The 6664-nt window shown below is 37.9% G+C and overlaps 1 pseudogene; it reads right to left on the bottom strand.

The window, feature by feature from the left end:
* Nucleotides 1–1755: 1755 nt before the first annotated feature.
* Nucleotides 1756–2380, bottom strand: LOC101126738 (keratin, type I cytoskeletal 18-like; annotated as a pseudogene).
* Between the last annotated feature and the right edge of the window lie 4284 nt (nucleotides 2381–6664).

Raw genomic sequence — 6664 nt, 5'->3', positions numbered from 1 at the left:
TGCTCACAATGCCAATGCATGAAAAAGCTTCTCTTTTTAAAGCATCCTCGTCCCTCACGAATTCAATCTAAAAAAGTTGAGAACGCATACCCCAAGCATTCCTTTCTGCCCTTAGAAATCCATTCTGAATTTGACATTCAGTGCTATTAGCCCAATGTTTGGCATAGAGAAAGTAGGACCTTCATAAATATTTGTTGGCGAGATGAATAAATAAATGAATGACTCTCTTTTGGAATTTGTCCTGCTTTATCGTGTTCTGCCTCCAAGAAAGGGAATTCCACTGGTGCTGACATGGATTAGACTAGTTGGCCTTGAGTTTTCCTCTGCAATTTCATTTCAAGGTATGTTTCCTAAGTCTAATATGTGGCAGAAAAGTCCACGTTGTTCAGCCTAATGATCTTGACTACAAAGAGGATGTGCTTTGGAGTCAGCCAGTCCTACCTTGGAGTCCCTGCTCTGCTCTCTGTCACCAGCTGTGTGAAATCAAGCACTAAGACCATTTCCTCATTTGTAACAAGTGTGTGAGGGCACCTCTCTGCTAGGCTGGCTGGGAGCACTGAATGAGATAACATATTTAAAGAATTTAACATACAGTCTAGCTCACAGGAAACATATAGTACATTTATTCTTATTTTAATTTTGCACCTGTGAGAAAGAATTCTGCTTTCTAAAGTTTATTTTCATAAGCCTCCCAGCCCCGGAGAGTGTCCTATTTTCCTTTCTCTCTGGAGGGGCAGTGACCATGAGTACTGCATATAATATTCCAGGGACTGTCCACTGTTGTTTTGAATGACATATACAGCATTAATATCTGCTATCTTATTGCTCTTTTTGTCTAGGGCAATATATTGGGATCTTTTATTCAGGGAGCAGCAAGCAGCAGTTTCTAGAAGTCTTTCTTAGTTCTAAGTAATGTCTCAAAGACCTTCATATTATAAGTATTATTTGGATATTTCTTCTAAAATGCAATTCTTCCCATATGTCCAAGACATAGCTCACCTGACCACTTGAATGTATTATTATGTAATTAACTGTTTCAGTTTTATATTTCAAATCTTCCTTCTATCTTTCTATCTGGAAAAATTGAATGGTATTTTCAATGCTGAGAATTTTATGAAAATATTAATCATGATCAGCATTGGCAATAGTTTCATGAAGAACTATTGTTAGCAGAGCTCCAATGAGCTCTACTTTTTGGATTTGGCTTTTAAACCTTTTTCCCATAATGGTTGTTGAGGTTGGTTTATATTTTTGTTTTTATAGTAAATTTGTATATGATAACATTGACTATCTGTCATCATATTTCTCACAAAATTTTTTAGTTTGCTTGGTTTTAATTTTGTTAATATATTTTTGACATGTGGAAGTTCTATGTTTTCATCTCATTAAACTTTTTAGTGTTTTTTCCCTCTTTGTGATTTCTTTTGTTGCTGTTGAACTTAGAAGTTCTATTAGTACTGAGTTCGATTAAAAATTCGCAGACATTTTCATCTAGGTGTCAATAATTGTCATTTCAAAAAATTCATCGCATTAAATTTATCACTCCATTTACCATTTTTTTGTGTACGCAATACCTAAGAATATGACTTAAAAATAGGTATCCAACGATCTTAGCACCATTTATTGAAGAGTTATTTCTTTCTCCACTGATTTGATTTATAAAGCCAAGCTTATATAGTCAGTTTAAAAAATATATGTTGGCTTAATGTCTCAGAACTTTGGTGTCATTGGTCTCAGACACCACTTTGCCATCCACTATCCAGCAGGTGGTGGTCTTTTTGATGGTTTCATGGAGTTGCTGTTGTCCAGGGCATCACCAAGATTGAAGTCCTCGTCATCTTCCAGCAGGCGGCAGTAGGTGGTGATCTCAGCCTCCAGCTTGACCTTGGTGTTCAGCAGGGCCTCGTACTCCTGGGCCTGGCGCTGTCCCTCTGGGTCTGTGCCAGCTCTGACTCCAGGTGCAGCAGGATCCCGTTGAGCTGCTGCATCTGCAGGGTATAGCGGGCCTCCACCTCACTCAGGCTGTTCTCCAAGCTGGCCTTCAGATTTCTCAAGGAGTCCCGGTCGATCTCCAAAGACTGGACTGTATGTCTCAGCTCTGTGAGCATCATCTCAGCAGCTCCAACCTTGGCAGACTGCGTGGTGACCACTGTGGTGCTCTCCTCAATCTGCTGAGACCAATACTTGTCCAGCTCCTTTCAGATCTTCTGAGCCATCTCTTCATATTGGGCCAGGATGCCTGCCACGATCTTGGCTAGGTTCTGAGATTTGGGGGCACCTACCTCCAGGGTCAACCCAGAGCTGGCAATCTGGGCTTGTAGGCCTTTTACTTCCTCTTCGTGGTTCTTCTTCATGAAGAGCAACTCCTCCTTGAGAGCCTCAATCTCTGCCTCCAGCTGCAGCTGAGTGACATTGGTGTCATTAATGACTTTGTAGAGCCCATGGATGAGACATTAAGCCAGCAGAAGCAGGGTACCCTTTGGGGAGCAGAAGGCCAATAAAAAGTTCAGAGATCAAAAATAAAATAATATAAAATAAAAAATATATCTCAGCATCTGTTAATAGGTAATTTCTTTGTTGACGAAAACAGCCAAACTCTGTAAAATATTTCAAGAGGGTTATTCTGAGCCAAATATGAGTGATCATGGCCTGAGGCATAGTCTCAAGAGGTTCTAAGAATATGTACCTAAGATGGTTAGTTTACAGCTTGATTTATATATTTTTAGGGGGACATAAGACATTAATCAATACACGTGAGGTGTACATTGGTTTGGTTCAGAAAGGTGGGACAACTCAAAGTGCGGCCTTATAGGTCACAGGTGGATTCAAAGATTTTTCTGATTGGCAATTGGTTCAAACAGTTAAGTTATTATCCAAAAGAAAGGGGTGCCTGGGTTAAGATAAGGGGTTATGGAGACCAAGATTCTTATTATGTAGATGAGGTCTCATAGGTGGCCACCCTTAGAGAAAACGGATGGCAAATATTTTCTAGTTAGACGCTTAAAAGGTGCTAGACTCTCAGTTAATCTCTTCAGGATCGGGAGGCTCTGGAAGGGGAAAGATCTAGTTGTGTCAGCAGAGATTCTTTGCAGATGCAAATTTTTCCTTACAAAAATTACAGATGCAAATTTTCCCCCACAAAATGGCTTTGCAGGGCTATGTCAAAACATGCCAAATAAATATATTTTGGGGTGAAATCCTTTGATTTCCTTCAGGGCCTGTTACCTGTCGTGATACTATGGTATCTTATTGCTACAGTCTGTTTTGTCAGTCTTAAGATCTCTGTTTTAATGTTAGTGTTGGTCAGTTGTGCCTGAACTCCAAAGGGAGGAAAGTATGATAAGGCATGACACCCCTTTCCCATCATGACCTGAATTAGTTTTCAGGTTTTTTTGAATCTCTTTGGTTGAAGTCGGGGGAGGGGGTGGGTTTGGTTATTCAGTCATTCTGTCTGTTATGGGGCTTAGAATTTTATTTTTGGTTTACATCTTTATATAGGTCTAGTTGCTGATTTCAGAGCTGAACCAAGGCTTTATTGCATTGTTATTATTAGCATATAAGATGTTTTAAGTATCTTAAATGAAATGAAATTAAATTATAAGTTCCTCCCATTCACCAGGAAATCCTGTCAGCTCTATCTTCAACATGAATTCAGAATCTGGCCACTAATATATCCAGAGTCCTACTGCTTTGCCTCTTGCACTGTGATTAGCTTTGTTTCAGCCACCATCATCTCTTGCTAGGATTATAGCAATGGTCTCATTGCTCCTCTAGCTTTTATCTTGTACCCCAAAACCTATTGTTCAGACCACAATCACAGTGTGTACCTCAATTATCATATCAGATCAATGCAGTGGCTTCCCTTTGTCCCAGAGTGCAGTGCCCCTGAGGCTCCGCAAGACCTGGGTCTCACCACTCTTGCCTCCCTCACTCAGCTCCAAGCACTGCTTTTACTCAGGACGCTTTCACATTCTTTTTTTTTTTTTTTCTGTTTGGAATCATCTTTTCTCATTATCTGCATGGTTTGCTCTTTAGCTGCTCAGATATTACCAAAGAGTCTCTCCCCAACCCAGAGGAATAACCATCCATGCACCCCTTCCCCAGGCCCCATTCTCCTCACTCTGTTTTAGTTTTCTTAATTGTACATAGCACCACCTGTTTGGTATTAGCAGAAGAATGAAACTTTAAGAGGACAGGTTTGGGTTGGGGTGGGGGAAGGTTAATGGTTATTCCCAGAGTCTAGTGACAACAAAAATGAATGACTGACATAAAAATCTCAACTTTTGAGGTGTGTTAAGCCAACTTTGGGGTGCATTTGAGCAATCTGTAGACAAATCTGTGGCTGTTTCTCCAAAGAGGTTTTCAGGAGGTTTAGGATTTATATATTTCCTTAAAGGGACTATAAGGCAAATGGTTGTATTCCCGTGAGACATTAGATTGTGCCCAGTAAATCTATATTTTACACAAGATAAGGTGAATGTTTGAAGAGAAAAAGAAAGTATTAACAACAGAAGAGGCACTTCTGTAGACCTCTCTGGGTAGGTGGAGGAAATGAGTCTTGTCTTCACTCTGCACCTGCAAAGATAAGATTATAATAGATATTATCAGTGTGGAATTGAACAGACTTTAGTTTTAGGAGCTAGACTTAGATTGCAGATCATAGATCTAAAGTTTCAAATGGCAAGTCCTTGTTTATGGGAGGCCAGCAAAGAATTTACTTATGAAAGATCTGTGGAAGCAGTTCTTCAGCAGGTGCCTGAGGTCTTTTACCTTTCCATGGGGATCTGGCTGGGGCATCATGCTAGGAACAGATATTCATTTGGAAGAGGGAGTTGCATGACTCAGCCTGCAGGGCTTAAGTTTCCCTTTTGCATAAGAAGCTTGGGGGTCCAGATATTTATTTTTATCATCCTTTACACTAGAATAATGCTTGGCATAATAGAATGTGCTTAATAAATATTTACTGAGTGACAAGGTTTGGGAATTTATTTGAGATAATTCTTTGATAATAGAAAGGATTTCCCCCTTCCCAGGGTTGTTGCTCTCTTCAGGCTTTCTAATTCTTGGGACAACAAATATTTTCCTATAAAATCTATGTATTCACCAAGTACTTACTGAACACCTCCATGTTCCAGGTAGTGTTCTAGATTCTGTCAAATCAGCACAGATTATTGTGATTTACATTTTCAGTACATAGTACTCTCTGTTTAAAATTTTTTAAAATTAAAAAATCTATTCCTATTCCTGTATCTCCTTTCCCATATTAAATTTGCTGTTTGCTTTACTTTTTTTTCCTTAAGTTTTGTAAGTGTTAAAATTTTTTTGGGTAATCTGAAATGGAAAACAATATAATTTATAGATCTATTCATTGACTCAAAATATCATTGTATTTTTTTCTATTATTTCTATTTTGTGGGCAATATTTTCAATTTACTCTTTGTCTTTATTTTTTTAATAAACGCATTTATAACAGTGACCTTATCTCTATATTGAGCTTTGATGACAGTTGATAAATTTTGCTCGTTTTAATACTATTTTAATTATCTTATAATTTTATTTCCAATGACTCAACATTTATTCACTACTATCCAGCAGTGTGGCTAGAGTTTAGTGAATGAAAGACTGAGAGGTATGCACATTAATTCACATGAATTAATTATATTATTCAAAAATTCCATGAAATATAGTTTTTAAAAACTTAAGATGTCAAAGGCAGAGAGGGGTATGCTAAATTCAGGATAAGGTGGAGGCAGTAAGCTGGGCAGAACATTCAGGGCTTCTTAGGACAAGTGAAGGTGTCTGTGTTCTAAGAGCAATGGGAAGTTATTGGAGAATTTTAAGGACTGTGCCATGTTTTATGCCTGCTGGGGGAAGAGTAGATTAAAGAGGGCTAAGATAGAAGTAAGGAAGATCAATTAGAAAGTTACAGAAGCTATTACGGTGGGAAGATATAATTCCTCAAAAAACACCACTGTTATGGAGAAGGAAAATGGTCCCTTTTATTTGTTGGTACAAGGCCCTGGGTCACTGAAATACATTTAAGAACAGTGTTCTTCCTTCAGGGTAAATAGGGCTGCTCTAAACATGGGTAAACTTTGAAAAAAAAATTTTTTTTCAGATTAGCCCCATTTAAGAAAATTTTTTCCTAACTGTATCAGTAGATTATTATTTTTGTTTGGCATTTCTCTGTAGGTAATGAATGGGTGCTTGGAGCAAATTATGTTTGGAACTGCTTTCTTGACACACTATTTTAAACTAAAAAATCTCTTAGATTTTAATTCATACTTTAGTGTTTCCATATTGCCGTGTCCTAGCACAGTTTTTGTCAGAATTTGCATGCCATTTTAGGTCTTCATATTTTTTTAGACTAAACATGTTTTCTGTATTTTTTAGGCCTCAAACTGCAATTTACATTATCTGAATTGTTTGCCTACTTAGATCACATTCTCTAGACAGTGTTCAACTCTTTACTAGGCTGCAGATAAATAGGCTTATATACAAAATCTTCTATTTATAAAATCTCTCTTTTGGATAACAGAGTGCTTTTTGCCATTTGTAGGCCTCTTCTAGTTTTGGATGCCTAATTTTGGAAATTTTTAATTACAAACACGAGTGCTATCCTAAAGGAATACCAAAAATGCAGTGATGTACAATGTATACATAT

The sequence above is a fragment of the Gorilla gorilla genome, chromosome 3 (assembly GCF_029281585.2).
Source record: "Gorilla gorilla gorilla isolate KB3781 chromosome 3, NHGRI_mGorGor1-v2.1_pri, whole genome shotgun sequence".
In the NCBI taxonomy this organism is placed as follows: domain Eukaryota; kingdom Metazoa; phylum Chordata; class Mammalia; order Primates; family Hominidae; genus Gorilla; species Gorilla gorilla.
The sequence above is the reverse complement of the archived record's forward strand: the minus strand, read 5'-3'. Positions and strand labels throughout refer to the sequence as shown.